Genomic DNA, 22,502 nt, shown 5'->3' with positions numbered 1-22,502 from the left:
TTTAAGCACCAAGCAAAAACATTCCTCTTCTCACAGGCCCTTGGCTAATTAAACTATCTATGGCCTTTTAAACTGTTTGTGTGTGTTATTATGGTATGTGTTTTAGTGTTATGTTGTAAACTGCCCAGATGATTGTGCTGTATAGAAATTTCAATAATAATAATAATAATACCAATTTGAAAATGCAACCTAAAACACACTGAGTAGTGCATGAAACGATTAGGCTAAAACAACAGTTTGAGAGTAGTCTATAAATGCTGTGCATAAGAAAACTATTAATACAAGTGTTCAGCCTTTTGAAAATTTTACAGGCCAGAAAGTTTCATAAGCCACTTGTAGAAGTACACGCCTAATGCAATGTCCTGTCCTGATTTAGCCGTCCTTTTTAGGTCTATTGATGTTAAAGGTATGCATCTGAAACCAGTTGAGTGTAGCCTCCTTTCGGTTCCATAAAAAGAAATCCATTATTGTCCTGTGTGTGGCCTGTTTGCATGACAAAAGAAGCCAAACTATGGCATATTGAGACCACGTGAACATGCAGGCTCCCAAAATGTCTTAAAAGCTGCTTTGCTCCTCTCTGGTCTTTCTACTTCTGTGCTGCACTGAACCAAACCAAGCGCTTTGCTTTTATTTCAAATGAAAGACAGTGTATACATTATTTTAACCAATTAATTAATTTCATAGTGTTATTTATCTTGGACATAATCTTGTCTCTCCATTTTTCAAATGTTTTAACCTGATTGTATTTAAGTCCACCTGTCAAATGGCTAAGATGGACTAAGGCTGGAGTTCGATAAAGAGTCAGCACTGTGGTTAAATTATTCTTGAAAGATCTATTGTCAACAATAAGCCACTCACCACAGGCAGCTATGCCTGCCACCTGCTTTCTTTTCTCAGTTTCTGCAAGTCTGAACTGAAGAGTACTTGGCCTTTATGAGGTCCAAGTCTTTTGCTATCAACATAAACCTATCACTTCCCACACTCTCCTATACTAGACCTGAAGGCCCATAATAAAATGAGCTTTCTAGAATCATAGCCCTACTGCAAAGCAGACCTTTTCAGGATAAATCACTATGCCACAGCACCCATTCACCAGCTGCCACCAACTAATAACTCTTTTATATACAGTGTGGTGTAGTGGTTAAGAGCGGTAGTCTCGTAATCTGGTGAACTGGGTTCGCGTCTCCACTCCACCGCATGCAGCTGCTGGGTGACCTTGGGCCAGTCACACTTCTTTGAAGTCTCTCAGCCCCACTCACCTCACAGAGTGTTTGTTGTGGGGGAGGAAGGGAAAGGAGACTGTTAGCCGCTTTGAGACTCCTTCGGGTAGTGATAAAGTGGGATATCAAATCCAAACTCTTCTTCTCACTTCTGACTTTCTACATTCCCATTATTTCAGAACCACCCGTGTGAACACACCCAAAGATGCGTCAGTGCAAACATGTTTAAAGTATCTACATGCAAACTATATATATTATAAATAACTTGCAGTGCTGTCTCAAGCAAAACGCACCACACTTATGAGGTTGCTTCCTGGTAAGCATGCCCAGAATTACAGCCTGGGAAGAGTGTGCTGTCAAACACTTTGAAAGATTTGGGAAATTCAAGCAGGGTGTTCCCACAGTCTTTACTGCAAGAAGAGGACACTTGCATAGTAAATCATCTAAAACCAGGCTCGCTTGACCTGCAGAATTTAATTAGAATCTTTGGCTGCCTAGCACTTTTCCTATTTTATTCTCTTACTAACTTTAAAACTTTCTTATTAACTTATACAACTTTACAACTTATGTGTGAAAATGAAAAATCCAGTTTCATATATATCAGGAGGTTATGTGTTTAATTTCCTCCTGGCATGCTGACATTACAGAGTTAACCCTTTAATTGATATTATTTGGGGAAGTGGAGGAAATCTATATTACAGAAGTGCTGTTTCTAATTCTGGAAAGAACTTCCTCAAGAGTCCACACAACCTACAACGCCTCTTACAATTTCATGAATGTCAGCCTATAGCTCTCAAGATGTGGATGAAATCCATCTCACATTATCCCTGACTACTGGCCATCTGGCTGGAGTTAACTTGAATTTATTTCATAAAATTTATATACTGCTTGTTGATCAAAACAACTACAACAAAACAACAACACAAGTCAAAACAGAAGTACTACAGCCCTGATCGAAATTGTCCATTGTGTAGTGTATTGCAAGAGAAGACTGAACCTTCATGCTCAAAGTGGTTTTTTTAAACAAAAAACAAACAACCCCAACAACAACAGCTTAACAGAACAATTCAGGTATGTTGTCTCAAGGAAGGGAGGCCGGAGAAGTCACAAACTATAAAATAAAGTGGTAGTTGCAAGATCGATGAAAACTCAAGACTACTAATCGGTCTGACTTGAGGGAGAAAATACTATTTCAAAATGTGGAAAGTTCAACGAGGTGCAAATTGGTTGCTGGAAATGTGTACAACAAAGCTCTAACAGTGAAATTTTGAAAGCGAAGAGGGGAAGCAGCTGGGAGAGTCTGGCAGAGAAAGGGTTCACACACACACACACACACACACAGAGAGAGAGAGAGAGAGAGAGAGAGAGAGAGAGAGAGAGAGAGAGAGAGAGAGAGAGAGTGTCATCCCCTGCTGCTGCTTCACTCAAAACTGCAGCTTCCCAAGTAAAAACTGTCTGGGCTTCAATGCACACATTTGCATATAATGTCTAGTTTATCCCTTAGACAGTGAAGCATAACAGTTAAGTCCCAGTCAGCAATCTTGGAGCTTTTAAGGGAAATTTTATTCTATATTACTTTTGCAGGCTGGATTGTAATGAGAGAAAAGAATTATTTTTTATCTAGAGAAACTAACTTTACAGTTATAAATGGAAGACACCTTACAGATGCTCAGTGGGGGCAAATGCCTACATGTGGAGGAAAGCATCATCATGGTAGAAGGCTCTACCTCCCTGACCCACATGTAGAAAGCCCCCCATTTGCACAGCTGTAAAGGCAAAAGGGTTCTCTCTGTGCAATGGGGAGCTGTCACACAGAGAACGACCTACATGTGGGACTCACTACAGACAGTCTAATAAATAGATGTAAGTCTGGAGCAGACAGGGCCAGGACAAGACACTTTGCTGCCTGAGGCAAAGATATCTCCTCATTCCATGTATAAAACAAGACACACGCCACCTGCCCAAGATGGCTGCCCAGTCTACCTAATGGTGGTTCCAGCTCTGGAAATGGATACTGACACTCCTCCCCTGCCCCCATCTGTAAAGTTGTTGCTGTTTTTACCGTATTGGACCGAATATAAGCCGCACCTTTATATAAGCCGCATCTTTAAAATTGGAGGGGCGGAAGGAAAAAAAGAAAAAATACCCAAATATAAGCCGCTCTATCCATCGCTGCTCCTGGCTGCATACTGGGCGGGGGGGGGAGCTGTGCTGCGTTGCCAGCGGCCTTTCCCCTTCCTCGCTCTCTCCCTACCTGGCCTTGGGGGAGAGGACTGGGGACTAAGGGTGGGGCACTAAGTGAGGCTTTGCCGCACTCCTGGCCGCATACCGTGAGGTCGTGAATATAAGCCACACTTTAACTTTTCATAATGGGAATTTGGGGAGAAAGTGAGGCTTATATTCAGGCCAATACGGTAAATGTTGGCACCTTTTAAGTGTACAACAGAGTCTGTCTCAAGCACTTGGATGCCTAGATTCCTGGGAGTTTACCTTAGTGAGGACCTCACTTGGAAAATCAACATAACTCAGGTGGTCAGAAAGGCCCAACAGAGACTCCATTTCCTCAGGGTCTTGAGAACGAATAATGTTAAACAACTGATGAACTCCTTTTACTGGTCCACAATAGAAAGTGTCCTTTCATATTGTATCACAGTGTGGTATGCTTGCCTGACAGAAAGTCTCTATAGAGGATGGTGAATACAGCACATGAGATATCATGGGCTGTCCCTTGAGTCTGCTAGATTACATTACAAGGGATCGTTGTCTTAGGAGAGCGAGAAAAATTCTCAGGGATGACTCACACCCCAGCTATCACCTCTTTAATCTTCTACCCTCGGGCAGGAGATTTTGTTGTTGTTGTTGTTGTTGTTTAGTCGTTTAGTCGTGTCCGACTCTTCGTGACCCCATGGACCAGAGAACGCCAGGCACCTCTGTCCTCCACTGCCTCCCGCAGTTTGGTCAAACTCATGCTGGTAACCTAGAAAACACTATCCAACCATCTCGTCCTCTGCCGTCCCCTTCTCCTTGTGCCCTCCATCTTTCCCAACATCAGGGTCTTCTCCAGGGAGTCTTCTCTTCTCATGAGGTGGCCAAAGTACTGGAGCCTCAGCTTCACAATCTGTCCTTCCAGTGAGCACTCAGGGTTGATTTCCTTCAGTATGGAGAGGTTTGATCTTCTTGCAGTCCATGGGACTCTCAAGAGTCTCCTCCAGCACCATAATTCAAAAGCATCAATTCTTCGGCGATCAGCCTTCTTTATGGTCCAGCTCTCACTTCCATACATCACTACTGGGAAAACCATAGCTTTAACTATACGAACCTTTGTTGGCAAGGTGATGTCTCTACTTCTCAAGATGCTGTCTAGGCCTGTCATTGCCCTTCTCCTAAGAAGCAGGCGTCTTTTAATTTCGTGGCTGCTGTCACCATCTGCAGTGATCATTGAGCCCAAGAAAGTAAAATCTCTCACTACCTCCATTTCTTCCCCTTCTATTTGCCAGGAGGTGATGGGACCAGTGGCCATGATCTTCGTTTTTTTGATGTTGAGCTTCAGACCATATTTTGCGCTCTCCTCTTTCACCCTCATTAAAAGGTTCTTTAATTCCTCCTCACTTTCTGCCATCAAGGTTGTGTCATCTGCATATCTGAGGTTGTTGATATTTCTTCCGGCAATCTTAATTCCGGCTAGGGATTCATCCAGCCCAGCCTTTCGCATGATAAATTCTGCATATAAGTTAAATAAGCAGGGAGACAAAATACAGCCTTGTCGTACTCCTTTCCCAATTTTGAACCAATCAGTTGTTCCATATCCAGTTCTAACTGTAGCTTCTTGTCCCACATAGAGATTTCTTAGGAGACAGATGAGGTGATCTGGCACTCCCATTTCTTTAAGAACTTGCCATAGTTTGCCGTGGTCGACACAGTCAAAGGCTTTTGCATAGTCAATGAAGCAGAAGTAGATGTCTTTCTGGAACTCTCTAGCTTTCTCCATAATCCAGCGCATGTTTGCAATTTGGTCTCTGGTTCCTCTGCCTCTTCTAAATCCAGCTTGCACTTCTGGGAGTTCTCGGTCCACATACTGCTTGAGCCTTCCTTGTAGAATTTTAAGCATAACCTTGCTAGCATGTGAAATGAGTGCAATTGTGCGGTAGTTGGAGCATTCTTTGGCACTGCCCTTCTTTGGGATTGGGATGTAGACTGATCTTCTCCAATCTTCTGGCCACTGCTGAGTTTTCCAAACTTGCTGGCATATTTAGTGTAGCACCTTAACAGAATCATCTTTTAAAATTTTAAATAGTTCAGCTGGAATACCATCACTTCCACTGGCCTTGTTATTTGCAGTGCTTTCTAAGGCCCATTTGACTTCACTTTCCAGGATGTCTGGCTCAAGGTCAGCAACCACACTACCTGGGGTATACGAGACATCCATTTCTTTCTGGTATAATTCCTCTGTGTATTCTTGCCACCTCTTCTTGATGTCTTTAGCCAACAGGCTAAAAAATAGCTTCTATCCGTGGGCTGTTAGGCTGTTGAACGAAAAATAACATAGCAAAATTGACTTGTGAGGTGGTGTGTTGTTTGATAAGAGATTGAGTGTTTGTGGGGGGAGGCTTGTTCAATTTCATTGTACACAGGTTGTACAATGACAATAAAGGTATTCTTATATTAGATGTGAAAATAAAACCGCAATTCACATTCTTTCCAGATGCTGTGGTTTTCTTGAGGTGATAATGATGTGACAGAACTAGCCAGATGACATCACCCCCAGAGAGCACTCTTGTGGTGGTTTGAATTGCTGTTTGTCAAGGTATCTCTGTGGTGCAGCATCTCTCTCGCTTTCTCCAAACTTAACCCTTGTTCTTCATTCCAGACAAAAAGGACACTAGAGTACGCATGCAACAGTTTGCCCCCATTCTTCCTTTCCTCCCCTCATCACTCTCTCCGTTGTTGTGTTACAACTTGCTTCTCCCTTCCTTTCCCTCAGCTTCCTCTGCTGTGTCACACTCACCCCTGCAATATGAAAATTAAAGCAAAGCTCCTTTGATATATTATTTTTACCTTGTGTTGGTTAAGAAGAACATAAGATCAGGCCAATGGCCCATCTAGTCCAGCATCCTGTTCTCACAGTGGACAACCAGCTGCCTGTTACACACATAAAACACCTTTTAAACAAATGATGCAATTAAATCATGATCATCATCATCAGTATTTCTTAGCTCTGACTCTATGAAGGTTTCAGGCTCCTCACTGAGGAAAAGTAGTTGCATTTGCTTCATAGGTTCCCCTTGAAGCCTATCGCCATATTTATCTCCCTCACCTGTTTAAGCCACTTTGAGAGTCCACCAGGAGAGTGTCCTCCCCACCCCACCCCCACTCCAAGACTGCTGCCACAAAAAAACATAATGTTAAGCCTCCCTCCTCAGGCAGCATGTGCATCCTCCCTCAGCAAGGCTGGCGCCTTACTCTTCCTATGCTTGGATAGCCCTGGAGATAGTTAGCATTAATACAGCATTAGAAAAAGCTGTGGTTATTCTTGCAAGAGAGCAGCCCGGCTCAGAAAAGGGCTCCCTAGAGAAAAACAAAGCCAAATAATGGAGGGGGGGAGTTCTTCCGTTTACTGGAATGTTCATTATTGCCAGCAGTGTTTCATAATGAAAGGAAAGTACAATTGAACCTGTATAATGAATCAATAGTATTGATTAGTTGTTCAGTTTAACTTATTGTAACAAATCAATGAAGCGTATGAATTGGGGGCAGTGGGGGGGGGAGCTTTCTACTGTCATGGAATTCTACAAGCAACTCTCTGTCCCCTCCCCTCTGTTATGGACATTTTCATACTGCTGGCCTTGTTCAAAAGTTTAAACATTAGTGAAGCTGTGCTTGCTAATCATTGTGAAAGATGAAAGCGCAGCTAACGTCATATGGCGTAATTCAGAATTGATTTCCTATTATGATAACATTTCCACTGAGGCCAGCTGTGGTCTACTTCTTCAATGCACATTTAGAGTATATACAGCTCATAGCCTTCCTATCACCCCTCTTCCAAAATAAGCTTATTATATTCTCGTTTATCATATTTGTATCCAACCCTTCCTCTGAGGAAATCAGGGCCAATATACATGCTGTTATCTTTACAAGAAACTTGAGAGATAGGTGAAACTGAGAGATGGTGATGGTTAGTTCACATTAACATTCTGACTGTAAACATAAATGCATTGAGTCCCTCTCATTTTTCTGCACCACCATGGCCACTGGTCATACCATTTAAACTTTTTTTTGTAGTGGTTCAAGCCACTGTACCCTAAGAAAGGTGAAAACAGTCCTTAGAAACAATATACCAGGGAGTATGTTTTCTTTTTACTATTCCAGACACTCACCCTATAACAAGCAACACGCTTCTCTCTCTTGCTGCCAGAACAGCTTTGTAGCTGTTTTTAAATAGTTTAATTATTATTTTTAGTACATTAAATGACAAGGAAGGGTGAGTTCTTACCTTTCTGTATGCATAAGGACTCTTACATCCCACTAAAGGGGAGGGGGAAGGGTGAAAATAGCACTCCCCTGAAGATCTTTTGCAGTGGAGGCTCCTCCTTCCAACTATACTGTACAGTGGTACCTCGGGTTAAGTACTTAATTCGTTCCAGTGGTCCATTCTTAACCTGAAACTGTTCTTAACCTGAGGTACCACTTTAGCTAATGAGGCCTCCTGCTGCCGCTGCACAATTTCTGTTCTCATCCTGAAGCAAAGTTCTTAACCCAAGGTAATATTTCTGGGTTAGCGGAGTCTGTAACCTGAAGCGTATGTAACCCGAGGTACCACTGTATAAATTATAATTGACCAAATGGTAAACCCACTCCTTATTTCTTTTTGAGGGTTGCCTTTTAATCCTGTTGCCAGGTATTCATAATCTGCAATCCCACATTACAGCTGGTGAAACTGAGAAGATAACCAGCTGGCTCCTGATTGCAGGCAACTCAGAGCAAAGCTGAGAAGTCATAGTCACAATGTTATTAACTGCTGCCAAAATACTCAAAGAAAATCTTGTTCACACTGCATACAACTAGCCTATGAATCCAACCTTCAAATGGTCTGCTGATAATGGTAGCACAGCACAAGAGAATTGCAAATAAACACACACATATCGAATTTGTAGGAGATAAAAATCAATTACTGTCATACCATGGATTCCCAATGATAATATTCCTTTATTATATTGTGCTCTAACACAATATAATTTTGCCTAATGGCAAGACTGGGCAGAACAAAGTGCAGCAGATCTATTCTATTCTGACACAAGTCCAGAGCAAAATTGCAGGATCTAGAAAGATCTAATATAGTAGAGAAGACGCCCAATGTGGCCTCAAGGGGCCCCGAACCTCCAAGGCAATGTTGGACACCTCAGAGCCAATGAGGAGGCCTAACCCACGGGAAGCCTCTCAATATGTACTAGGTCTCCTTGCATCTGCTACAAGGCCTGCAGTCATGCAAAGGGAGTCTCAAGGAAGGCTTAGGTTCCAGGAATGGCCTGTTGGGCACATACTCCATGTGTTTCCATAATAGCTCAGGATCACCAGAGCCTGCTCTGGAAAGGTTTCCACCCCAACTGGAAGCTATGGTTTAGGCAGCTCCTTGTGAGAATCAAGCAGAGGCTTCTATTCTTCCTCCTGTCAGCATATCCTTCAATGGTCACACATGCCACATATCTGCCCTAGAGAAAAGTGTCATCCTCCACAGTTTTTCCAAGGGAACAGCTATATCTACACCCACCCACCCACTCCCCACCCCGCTTTCTGAAATGGATCCCTATAGCCATATAGCCCTAAACCTGAAGCCAAGAGTAGGCATCAAAAATAAGCTGATTTATTATAGTACCTCTGGGTGTGAACGCGATCTGTTCCGGAGGCCTGTTTGCAACATGAAAAGAGTGTGACCCGCAGTGGCGCGTCTGTGCATGCACTGGTTGCGATTTGCCACTTCTGCGCATGCGTGTGATTTCATTTTGCACGTTTGCGCATATGCGAGCGGTGAAACCTGGAAGTAACCCTTTCCGGTACTTCCAGGTTGCCACGGGACGTAACCTGAAAGAACGTAACATGAAGTGGACGTAACATGAGGTATGACTGTACTAAGTTCTATATAAGCTACTATTTTGTTAGTAACTCCAAGTTCTCACCACAACATTCAAAAAAATGGTATAAAATGGTGTTTCTTTTACAAACAAAATTGCTAACTCTTTGCACAATCCCCCCCCCAAAACCCCCTCAATGTAACATGAAAATTAAATGTGTTTAAACTATTGACTAGTTCTCAGAATCTAAAAGTGGTGTGTGTGTGCATTGGTCATTACGGCTCTACTTTATTGATAAATTTCATCATATTGTACTTTTTTCCCCAGCCATGTTGCAAAAAGGACAGCTTTATTTTGTGATTTGGGTTTCTGGAACAAGGATAAGCAGGTGAGTGGAGACGTAAGCAGAAGTTATTTTTTTCTTGATTTTTTATCTTCTACTAAGGCTGATCGCTGAAGAATTGAAGCTTTTGAATTATGGTGCTGAAGGAGACTCTTGAGAGTCCCATGGACTGGAAGGACAGATCGTGAAGCTGAGGCTCCAATACTTTGGCCACCTCATGAGAAGAGAAGACTCCCTGGAAAAGACCCTGATGTTGGGAAAGATGGAGGGCACAAGGAGAAGGGGACGACAGAGGACGAGATGGTTGGATAGTGTTCTCGAAGCTACCAGCATGAGTCTGACCAAACTGCGGGAGGCAGTGGAAGACAGAAGTGCCTGGCGTGCTCTGGTCCATGGGGTCACGAAGAGTCGGACACGACTAAACAACAACAACAACAAAGAAAAGATACTGTGAGCACAGCCCATATACTAAAACTTGGGCTGAGCATGTGCTCGGAGGGATCTACTCCTCAATTTGAAGGATGTGGGGATCCTGCAGTTGTTCAGACACTCAGTAACATAAAACCTTACAGGTATGAGGGACTATTTGGATGGTTCACACACCAGAGACTGATGGATTCCTATGGAATCCTTGAAACACTGAGGAATTTTTGTGTCACCACAGCTGGCGGTTCTGCTGAAGCCCTGAGTCCATCTCTGGAATGAGAAGGAAAACCTCTCTCAAACCATTTTCAAATCTTAAAAAATAAAATAAAGATTGTTTGATTCCAGCCAAAGGCTATCCTGGACTATTTCCATAATAATGACTGTCGCTTCCAGAAACAAAATTCACAATCCCTTCTATGCAAACATAATTTAAATTGGGTTAACAAAAATGAAATATTTCATGGAATTAAAAGTAGGGGGAAAGCCAGTGGTATCTTTGGTCCTACAGGGTATTTTTCAGCAGACAATGATTAGTTATAAAACCAATGACATTGCTATTTCACTCTCACTTATTATTCTAGTCACTGAACAGCCAATATCAGAATCCCTGTTTTGTTCTATGAATTCCACTAATTTATTCTTTATTAATTCTAGCACATCATCTTTATTATGTTACACAACAAAGTAATTATGTGGTTTTACTGAAAATATAAAAATACAAATTAGCTTCTGTCAGTAATTTAAATTCATTCTGTGATGGTGTTTCAACATCTTTGAAATTAACCAGTACAGACTGTGTGCAATCAGGTGGGACGAGTCTGCCCTTATATAAATAATGATTATATAAAAGGATGATTAATATTTTGCTTATGTAGCACCTTTCATCTCAAAAGGACTCCCGAAGCACCTAAAAGTTATACCTATGTGTATATGGAGTGTAAATCAGAATAATATAGGTACACTTAAATCCTGAGAAATCTACGGTGATTAAGTCAAAGCTAACTATATGTAAATCAATAGGATTTAAGCAAATCAGTCCTCCTCTGGATTTCACCATGTTTTATAAACCCAGTGCTCTTTTTCTAGAAAAAGAGGTGCCAGAACTCACCATAAATGCCTCCCTTGTTCTCTTATAATGGCAATGACGTCCACATGAGAGGTGCCGGAACTGAGTTCTAGCACGTTCCAGCTGAAAAAAAAACCCCTCTGTATAAAACATATACTTGCTGTCTACAGATCTTTCTATCTTGTCTTTATTGGATGCAGAGGAGCTCAGCTTACAGTCTTCAAATAATTTTTAATATAACTCCCTACTTTTAACTCAATCCCCCCACTGCACATGCCATTGCAGCCTCCACACGCTGGTGAACAATTATACTGAATTGCAGCCTGATCCTATGCAGTAGGGTTAAAACACTTCATAATTTCTCCCTTCTTTTCATTTTAACTCGAGTTATATTACTGTATATCATAATGAAAACAGCTAAAATTCTATATATTTTATAAAACAGAATCAACTCTACAAAAACTTACGTTATAATTATTTTCTTAAGTCTTTAAGATGCTACAAGAGGAAGGTTCTTTGAAGATTTCAGAGCCTTGCTACCTATCAAAATTCTGAACAAATTCTTCTTTTCCACTTTCAGAGCTGGTCTGTTTTAAAAAGGGAATCCTATAGGGCTACACTTCAGTAGCACTATGTAGATTTGAATGCAGCATTCATATCAAAGTATAGCATCTTTAAAACTCTTCCCACAACCCCAGCAAGAGAGTACTCTACTGGGTGTAACAAGCTGTTCCACAACTGTGTTTTTAGCTTGCATGGCAGCAGTACTGAGCCAAGCGATTTGAACATACCAATTATGTAGAGTGCTTTTGAGAAACAAAATGCCTTTTTGCAAGGGACACTAATGGAATTTTAAGAAATGCATTCCACGATTTCTGCATTCAAAACATTCTTGGATGTGCTGCACTAAATTTAAACACACTTCTCTCATAATTTTTCTACTTTAAAAATAAAAAAAGTCTCACCTGAACTCCTACAACCAAAATAGCAATAAGCACTTTAAAGTTTCTCACCAGCGACATTTTAAATTCTGGGCACATAGTTTTTAATATTACATTTCTCAGTCTTCAAAATTACAGTAGAAGTGAAGTGAGGAATTCACCAAGGTTTAGAAGAAGAAAAAGTGAACACTGGCAATCTTTCGCTAGACTATACTAATCTTCTTTCTGATCTTCTGTTGTCTCATGTTGTTCCCATCACATCTACTGAGGGCCAATAGCAAGCAGTGGTGTGGCACTTCATCTTTCCCCCTCTTGGTAACTGACTATGATACTCAGCCTTGGGAAGCCAGGTGAGCAACGCTGTCCCCCATCCATGTCTTCCTGCCATCCACTACTGTCCAACAGTTGCCAAAAATACCCACCTTTCTTGTCACTTTGATTATATGGCTTCCTGTCCACATTTCTAGATCTAGCACAAGCTCCTTGTCCTTTCCTTCAAAGCCCTCCAAGGCCTCCCCACCCTCTTATCTCTCCACTCTTATAACCCAATATACCCATGTCCATTGTCTTGATTCCTTGAGCTTCATAACCCTCTACCATCTGAACATCTCCTGCTCCCTTGAAAGACTCCACCATGTCTTCTTCTTCCTCTTCTTCTTCTTTGGCGATCACTCGTAGCCGAGTAAGATTGTCTTCCATAAACACAGTTTTAACAATGAGTCCATACGTGACTGTGGAGGCCAATTCTGGATCCACATCTCCTTCCACAGCATGGACATTGGTCTCCGGGCGGTAGTTGATCACGGTGTAGATTTGCCAAGCGTGCCTTCCTCTTAGCACATTTGTCTCTTGCGTCCTGAGTTCGAGTGTGTTTGAAAAGCCCATGAATCCCTTGCTTGCAAGTGCCTCTCAGAACAACTGCCTGGAGCCATCTCTGGTAGTTATTGCCATTCTATCTTAAAAAAAAAACCCTATTTTTTGTGAGGCCTTTGGCTCAAGTCTTTAGTTCTCTCATGCCCTATGGTGCTTAAGGATGTGTAACAGATATAATGCACCTTCTTTCTGCATTCTTTAGTCCTGCTTCCACTGCTCTACCCTTCCTCCTGTTACCCCTTCATCGAATGTTAAATTGTAAACTTGAGAAAGGGATCTGACCTCTGTGAAAACAACATGCACCTGAAGTTCAGTGCTATATTTTCAGACTTGCTTCTGCAACCATTAGGATTAGATTTATTGGTGCATAATTGAATTCTCAGAGACATAAATGTGGTGCAAACATCAAATGTGGTGGGGTGGTGGGTAATCACATGTTGCCCAGCATTACTCCAGAATGAAGATTTTAATCTCTAAATGAAATATATGCTCTGTATCCCAGAAGATCCATGTTTTAAATTCTGGAATGTTGCAAATTATTATCTGTGCCTTTAAATAAGCTGTGAGCAGGAAAATAGTGAGATCTGATGGTATACATAAATATCTATCACAGCTATAAACTGCAGAGGATAAAGCCATTTCCCTCCCTCTAACTGTCTGCTGAATGCTGAAAGCAAGCCACAGAATAACTTATATGTTCATTACATTAGCTGTAGGAATCCATTTTATTTTTTCTCAAAAGCAGCAGATTTCTTTAAAGCACTGAATAATACTGGAAATATAAAATTAATATTTGTCTTTAGATTATGATTTTTATACTAAACAAGTACTAAAAAAAAAACAATTTCAGTGTTACCACAAGGCACATTCAATTCATTATAACTAAAAAGACCCACGTGGCCAGACATGAAGGGGTTGGGGGGGCTCTCTGTATTTGCATCCTATGCATTATTAAATGCAGCTTTCAATTTGTTGTTTGAAACCCAATTATCAGGATCCTATTTACCCCCTCCAAGGAAGATGTCTGTAGCTTTCTGAATGTAATAACTGCAATATATTATGCTAATTAAGCTCTAACAAACATTGTTTTTGTTTCTGAAGGATGAATGAGGTGGCTGGTTGGTGCAATTAAGCTCAGGAATTGCCCTTCTGCAGTCTTATATACATTGTGTATATCTGTCATAAACTGCAAGCAGAAGTAGAAAACAGAGAATATGTTTGATCAGTAAACAGGAGGCATTTTAACTGACACTTGCAAACATAGTTTCACATAGAATTTTGGCAAATATACACTGCTCGAGCATCATTTCTCTGTGCCTCCTTATCCCCCTCCCCACCAAAAAGACCTTGCCTGTGCTGAAAAGCTAACCCACTAATTGGTGTGTTTAGTTTTGTTTGATGTCTTTGTTTGCAGCAAAATAAAAAGCATGTTTCCTCAGAAATAAATCCCACTGACTACAGTGGAACTTACTCCCTAGTAAGTATGCAGAGGGTTGCACAGCTAAGCTCTTTACACTTTTAGCTTCCTGTCTGAATCTGTAGCCAGATACAAATATATGTATCCACATATATTATATACACAAGAAGCAAATGCCTTTTAGACCTACTCCATACCCCTAGGATCTAATGAGAGTTATTCTGTGCAAACTTACTCACATACATCTGAGAGCCTGAAAATGAGCAACACTGGCACCTACTATTCCGAGCGCATAAGAATAACTTGATTAGCACCTAATATAAGGTGATCTGAATGTTTGCTATCTCCTCTTTTTCCCTCCATCATAAGATTCTTATAAGGTGCAAATGGAGATAGCTTCACCAATAGTCAAATATATATGATGATTTTGTGACATTTTGACTGGCCAACAAGGTTAGGTATTTCCCCGATATGATTTTTTAAAAGGTGAGCCAACATGGCTGCCTTTGCTTTTGCTTTGCACAACAGAAACAGTAAATTTCAAACCTCTCTCATTCAAGAATGCCAAATATGCTACCTCCCTCACAATAGTGTTCAACTAGGTGACGTAACCTCAAGCACATTATCTCACATGTTTAATGGTGATGATTAGGAGATCCCAGCATTTGCAATTCTCTGAATGATTTTGCCTCACACAGACAAGTGTGGGGTGCTGCCTAGAGCCATTCTGATGATTTCATCTAATAGCAGGACATAAAACAATCACACCTATGAAACTGATATGGTACACAGAGACATCGAGAACTCAAAATATAATTTTTAAAAACTAGGTATTCATACAGAATTCTGAATATTGTCACCTGTGTTTGAAGAATTATGTTTGCAGGCTAATCTTGGCTGCAAGCAGTGCTTTTTTCTGGGGGTACTCAAGGGCATACAGTACCGGCACCTTTTTTTCTTAGAAGAAAAGCACTGGATACAAGTAAGGCATCATGGATCTCCCATTAGATCTTATTATAATTTCACTGCAATGTACAGAAGGAAGCAGGGCGTTATGTTTTATTACTTCTCAACAAGCCACAATCAGAAAGCCAGTAACACACCACGACATAGGGATGTGGCTTGCTAGGCAGCAAGAAACCATGATTTCTGGCTCAAATGTACAGTGGTATAGTCTAACATTGTGACATACAGTAATGTGAAGACAAAGATTCCTGGTTTGTTTATCCTGCTTGTGCCAGAGGAACAGTAAAATGGAAATGACATGTCAGCGTACACCAGCATACTGCTTGCCCATTGCTGAACTGTGGTAATCCAGGATGTTTGGCTCGTTGTTACATGTGAATGCAACCAATATCTAATGGCAGACAGAAAGCCACACCTGTACTGTGCTTTATTGTGTGCCATCAGCCTTGAAGAGGCACAGAGCCCCCACCAAGCTCATTAAAAATAGTCGTGACAAATTATTCCAATAATAGCATTATTTTGCTTTCTGCGGAGACGATGTCAATGCTGACATCTCATTACTTCAAAAGTTTCTTTATTGATCTATTTTACTTTTAAGTAAAAGTAATAAGTTAAAAAGCCTTACTGATTATGCGCCAGGGAAATTCTTTCAACTTGAATAATCTAGCAGTCACTATAAATGCATACTAAAAAACCAAGAAAAATGAAAATATGTTTACTGAAAAAATGTGTTATTTATTTAAAGCAGCCATTGTATTTTAGAGATTGCTGATTAGTGTTTTAGTCTTTTGGAAACTTTTTCTTCTCTCTGCCATTCACTCGCTGGCATGTAATGGAGGCTGGAGAGAAAAACTGCATGTCATCTCAAGGCCAAATATAAATTCCTCTGGTGTGGCTGCTCCAAACAATGGGCATGCTGCCAACTCCTATCATCTGGCAATTAAGCCTCATTTTCCTTTCCACGTCACTAACAGAGATGTTAAATAGGATTTGGTCCTAGCAGTGGGCCCTGAGGGGGTTGCCTTGTTACTGCTTTCCACAAAGTCTTGTTGACGTTCACCTGAAGGCCTGTGAGAGAGAGCAGTGATTCTTGACGAAACAAAGTCCGACGTATAACATGTTTTCAGCTGCGTATTGAGAGGCGAGTGCTTGATTTATGAACAAGCTTTAAATGGAGTGTGCTGAACAGAAAGCCCTTTACACGCACACGCTCACCCACAACTCCACATACCTTCTTTTTAACTTCCCCCACCTCTACTTTGTTCCTCATGAGCTTAGGACTCTGGTAGGACATATTTAAAAGTCAGTCTTGGGAAATAAATATGGCTCTGAAAACAAAATGTCACAGGGATTATTAACAACCCCCAGTTGTCCTGACCTTAGGGCCAACTTCTGAGGTGGTAAACCTGTGTCTGAGCTACAACATTTCAGACAGTAAGTGGGGGTGGGGGATTGTGTGACTGAATGCTCCTCAGCTGAAAAATTCATTCATGGGTGGTACATGCGAAGGCAGGAAAGTATGTAGAAAGGGATTGTGGGGCTGTACTGGCCTCATTCCTTGGCCCTGCCCTTGTGATTCACACCAATATCAGGTAAGCGTTTGCTCAGAGACATCTAGTGTAGAAATGTAGTGGCTTCCCCACCTCAGAAGTGCACTGTGGGGCCAAGTAGAAGTAGTACACCATTTCTACACACATACAGAGAGCTGTACTGGGGGGCAGACCCACGATGCATGCAGTCTTTGAACACATGGAGGTCATCTGAACGCTCCTCTTCTCAATGTGAACTATGCCAGTGCAAATGTCCAAACTTTGGTGGATGTGGTCATAGGAATGCTGGTGACCTCAAATCAATTTTTGAACACATAAAATAAGATATATTAATGTCCTCACTTTTCAGATTACTAAATGCTTACATCACATTTATGGGACTGTCCACATTCACCATTAGTGTACTGAATTTTAGGACAATTACTAAAGGTTACTTGGTCTGGCACCAATCACATAAATAGCAACACTCACCAAATTTCAGATATTTGCTATAACATTACAGTGCCTGGTTTTTTTTTTGGTTGTTTTTTTAGTGATCTCAACAGCTTTCAAGGCATCTATAAGTATAACTGTTTTCAGGGTATCTACAATTGGATGAATAAGCTGATTTCAGTGAAGTTGTACTGTATACCATATTTATAAAGGTTTCCAGATGAAAACAAAATTTGAACAATTAGATGTTAGGGTAATTTACACCTTAAAAACAACAACAGATATAGTCATTTCCCCCATTTGAATATAATGTTGGATGTAATATTTTAATATAGAGATAATCTCTATACCATCACTTCAGAGCAATCATTTTAATTACTTCCCCTGTGGTTTTTAAATCAATGGGAACTTCAGATTGAGATTAATTTATGGCAAATCCTCTATGACTTTTGCTGTAGCAGCATATTTACTAAACAAGGCCTGTTAATTATATTAAAGTAACCCACAAATGAAGATGTATAGATCCTCATCCCACAAGGATAGGTCTTCCTTTGTTGATGATACTCTTCTAAATTTGAAAAAATAAAATAAAGATGTCTCAACCTCTCATCTAAAGGTGGAGAGATTCTAAAAGGAAGCTACCGCAGGGCATACACACAACCATTTCCTTGCCAATGTACCAGAAAGTATTAGATCTGAACTGCTTAAATAACCATCAAGCTACTTAGGTCAGGTTTGTCTTTCGAGGGCCACTATGTTTATCTGTCTCCTCTGGGAAGAAAGGAGTCTCACATTGCAACAGAGTAATAGGATGCAGGGTAGCCCTATTGTCAGGGGTTTTCCTAGATACATATAAAACTTCCTAGTAGAGAACTAAAGGAGCACAATTGTATGTGTATATACACACAAACACATATTGTCCATTTTGAATATGATTATTGTGAATATTTTTAATATGTAAAATATTTTTTAAACTAAAAATTGATGGCCATAAATGTGGAGAAGGTGCTGTGTATCCATTTTCATAACATGTAAGTCCTAATGTAGAGATACATCATTGCAGCAACATAGTCTGTCCAGCCACTAATTTTGATATACTAATCATATTTAGTAGGAATTAAAGCCAACCCAAGCCTCTTCACTCACTAATTTGAGGTGGGAGGAGGACAGGTTAGCCCTCTTCCTTCTGTCCTTAGATTGTCATCAACCCACTGTTTCCTTGGATCCAAGTTCAGCATCAATAATGGCATCCACTCCAATTGCTTCCATGGAGAGATCCAGTACTAGGAATCACATGATATTGCACTTTTTTGTGCTCAACCAATTTTCAATATAGTGGATGGCAACTGTTCACATCCTCTATGTCGATTGACAATATGTTTAAACTGAGAATGCTTATAACTGCAAAAAAAAAAAAAAAACCTAGCATTAACATGCAATTGAACCGTTGGCTAAAAAAATGTGGAACCTCTAACATTTAATCACATCAGCAACAAAGAATTGCACTGGAAACTTCTCTGGATCTCAGGAGGATTCATAAATTAACAAAGAACACATCAAAAATGTTAATTTTGTTCAAAGAAAGTAATTAAAGTTTTCTTCTAGGGCTGGCTAATGTAGGACCTTTAACTCACCCTTCTCTCCTGGAAAGAGATTTGATTAGTTCAATATATGCTACATTTCTGGAATAGGAACCTACTGCCATCTACTTGCAATGTCAATTGATTACTAATGCTTATTAACATTTAAAACGAAGTAGATTTGATCACTGCAAAACCTGCAAGAAAGGTTGCTTTTTAAATTGTCTGACAGAAGAGATTGGTGATTCATTTTCACTTGGGTGAAAGAGGTTCTTTTGGAGAAATGAGGATGAATAAACACATGAATGGAATATGAGATTTAGCAGGCAAATACTTATGGGCTCCCTCTTGTTATGTTGTTTTCAATCAAATGTGATTGAATTTTATGTTGCCAGTGTACGTTAGATTTTCAATCTACCAATGTAGGAATAAGGACATCCAAAAAGAAGACTGTTGTGTTTGCAGTCTGGAATTAGTAATGTAAAAAAGACAGTGAAAGCTCAGTACATGGTCTGCAAGGGGATATGAACAGAGACTACCTCTGCTATTAAGCATAGCAGAGCCTGGTGGCAACAATTTTGTGTGTGTGTTTGTGTGTGTGTGTGAGAGAGAGAGAGAGAGAAATTTGTACCCCACCCATCTGGCTGTGTTTACCCAGTCACTCTAGGCGACTGACAGCACATTAAAAATTGTAAAACATTAGACATTAAAAATTTCCTGATACAGGGTTGCCTTCAGATGTCTTCTAAAAGTCAGAGAGTTGTTTATTTCCTTGACATCTGATGGGAGGGCATTCCACAGGGTGGGCACCACTACTGAGAAGGCCCTCTGCCTGGTTCCCGGTACCTCACTTCTTGCAGTGAGGGAACTACCAGAAGGTCCTCAGTGTCCGGGCTGAATGACGGGGGTGGAGATGCTCCTTCAGGGTCATCACTGGACCATCAGTGGCTACCAATGATGCTGAATTATCAGGAAATGGCGCACATGTTAAGTGCTTGGCATGTCAATGTGTGAAAAGCATACTTCAGCCTCTTCACTTTTCAATGCTCATTGAAATAAGGAACTCTTCTGACCTTCCATTACAGCTTTCAGATGAAGTTTATAGAACTATAAACAAGCAAATGTTTCAGTCAACTAACAAATGACTGAAGTGAAGAGGTTAATGAAAACTCTTTTATTCCCCAGACCACTGATGAACCTTGGTGTTGTTGACATTTGGCATTTTTTTCTAACCCCTTGATTTCACCAAGCTTGCCTTATTATGTCTCCATAAAACTAGAGAATGACAGCTGGAGTGTTTGATGGAAAGAAGTTAACTTTGGGCTCTGCGTGTTTGGGTTTTTTTCTCCCACCACTGCAGCTACCATTTAACGCTTGTGCCTGATAAGTGTGGCAGTCTTTGGCGTGAGACAAAGGGCAAGAGTTTCAGCTGAGGGTAAGCAACTGGAACATGAAACACTGATGGAGAAGACACTTATGGAGCATGAGGTGGAGACCAGGAGAATGGGTTTGCGGGAGAGGCTAATGATTCCATATGAGCAAGCTTTACTAGTCTGATCACTGCTGAGCTGTTGCAGAACTATAGGAAAGGGACCTTGGTCCAGTGCCTGTATGTTTTGTGATGGTTCAGAATTTATCTGGTTAAATTCCCCTGGTGTGTGTCACCTGCTTACGTCAGCTTACAGAAGCTGGGCGGAGACAGAAGCTTTTAGAAGCTAAGAAGGAGGAGTTTTTCCCTGTACTTTCACTTCTTCCCTCTGTGTATCTGTGAGGGAGACATGGCTGAAAGAAGCCCTGGACTTTGTTTGCTGTAATGTTTTAATAAAGAGCTGTAAATAGACGAACCTGTCTATGTGTGTGCTTGCATCGAAGCAAGACTGCTTTACACCGCTGTTCAACTCTGCTAAGCCGTGACCTGAAGGAAGCAACAGTGGCGCAGCTGTGAAGAAGTGTGCCGGACCCGTTATAAACTGCTGATTGACGATCATAAAGTAATCAGGTGTCACGGCAGATCGATAGATATCTCCAGAGGTTATGGGGTCAGAAAACGCTCGTAAAGCAGTCGGTGTGAGCCTCAGGAATGCTTTGAAGTCAGCGGTCTGCGGCTGAGGAGCGCAACGGGAGCTGACTGGGTGCTGGAGAGCAGATGATTAATTGCCTGCTTCCGAGAGGCAGTGAGAGCTTCTGATACACAGAGAGCTGGGAGCTGAGACGCAGCTGAAAAATCGCTTCTCCAAAGACAGGTGCTGGAGGCTACTGCTACGTGAGTAAGCTGGGGCACTGGGGGGAGAAGATGGCGCAGTTCCAGAAGCATGGTTTTGAGCTTAAGCTACCATGTGAAAAGCTGACGCGTGAAGGCTGGTGGACGTGGAGTCTCCACGTAGAACTGTTGTTGGTCGGAGAAAGCCTTTGGGAGGCAGTCCAGCCACTACAGAAAGCGGCTGGAGCAGCAACAGAGCTGAGCGAAGCTGAGAAGTGTGTGCTAGTATTTCTGGCAGAGAATGTAAGTGATGCGCTGAAGCCTATTGTCCTAGATGCTGAGAGGCCTGGGGTTGCATGGCTAGCACTCCGTGAGGCTTGTGAAGCAGGAGTAGAACGCCATGGCCTAGATGCGGCTGCATCAGAAGGGGAGAGGCAAGATGGCGCTGGGCACATTCTTGAGAGTCAACACACAGCTGAGGGAAGCTGTGGGCCCCCAGAGGGGGCAGAAGGGACTATTGCTGGCAGCTGTACTAATGCTGCACCGTGCTTGTGTGAGGCGTTAGCGAAAGGCCAGAGTCCTGGAGGAAGCCCTGGAGAGGCTGGACTGGCAGGCCCTGTTCCCGATGTCTTAGCCTCTAGGAGTGCTAGTGAGCAGATCGGGGGGGCGAAGAGTTCCAAAGGCGAGTTTAAAGAACTTTCCCTTTGTGCTGAAGCAGAGAGGAGCTTCAGGGGGGGCCACGCTGGTGGGAGAAGCCGTTCCAGAAGGAGGAAGGCCAGGCCAGCTGGGAGGAGCCCCGGGCAGTGTTTTTCCACTGGAGTTCAACGTCGGCGTGGCAGTTGCCCCCATCGGAGCAGAGAGCCGATGCAGGATGTTTTCAAGGACTTTTCCCATGGGAATCAGGCAGGTTTCCATGGCAACAGGCCTGGGAAGACAGGCAGGCGTGGAGCTGAGCCAGGTGGTCGTGGTAAACAACAGGAAGAGTCTTATCAGGTTTCTGCGAGTATGGCGGTGTTTGAAGACGGCCGAGTGGAAAATTTCAGCCTTGTAATTGACTCTGCAGCTAACCGCAACATGGTTCCAGAGACTCCTGCAGTCGAGAGGTGGAATTGCACGGCAGTTCCGAAGGGGAAAACTATTAAGTTCGCGAATGGACAGAAAACTAGAGTTCGCAAATGCACTAATGTCTTTCTTTCTGTTTTACAGGAGTCGGTGGATTTTTGTGTTGTTCCAGACGTTCATCACTGTTTGCTATCTGTGCCTTATTTGTTAAGTAAGGGGTTCAAAGTTTGTTTTGAAAATGATGTCTGCACAATCTCCAAAGAGGGGAGGTTACTGGCCAAAGTGCGGAAGGGACAGAATGATCTTTTCATTCTTAAAACGTCTCTTGGAGGTGAGGGGAAGGTTGAGAAAGCACAAGCG

At 41.8% G+C, this 22,502-nt stretch overlaps 1 protein-coding gene across 16 annotated transcripts in view; it reads right to left on the bottom strand.

Moving 5' to 3' along the window:
- The window catches only part of KALRN (kalirin RhoGEF kinase), a 483,631-nt gene that overhangs the window by 317,680 nt on the left and 143,449 nt on the right, over positions 1-22,502 (bottom strand). Inside the window, exon 1 of one of the 16 annotated variants that reach the window (XM_081924433.1) lies at positions 3,711-3,784. The exons of the other annotated variants lie outside the window; for them this stretch is intronic. The gene's annotated coding sequence lies outside the window, so the exon portion shown is untranslated. Of the gene's footprint in view, positions 1-3,710; positions 3,785-22,502 lie in introns of those variants that run through there. 16 annotated transcript variants of the gene reach the window in all.

This window comes from Podarcis melisellensis, assembly GCF_964234715.1.
Source record: "Podarcis melisellensis genome assembly, chromosome: 1".
Taxonomy (NCBI): Eukaryota; Metazoa; Chordata; class Lepidosauria; order Squamata; family Lacertidae; genus Podarcis; species Podarcis melisellensis.
The sequence above is the reverse complement of the archived record's forward strand: the minus strand, read 5'-3'. Positions and strand labels throughout refer to the sequence as shown.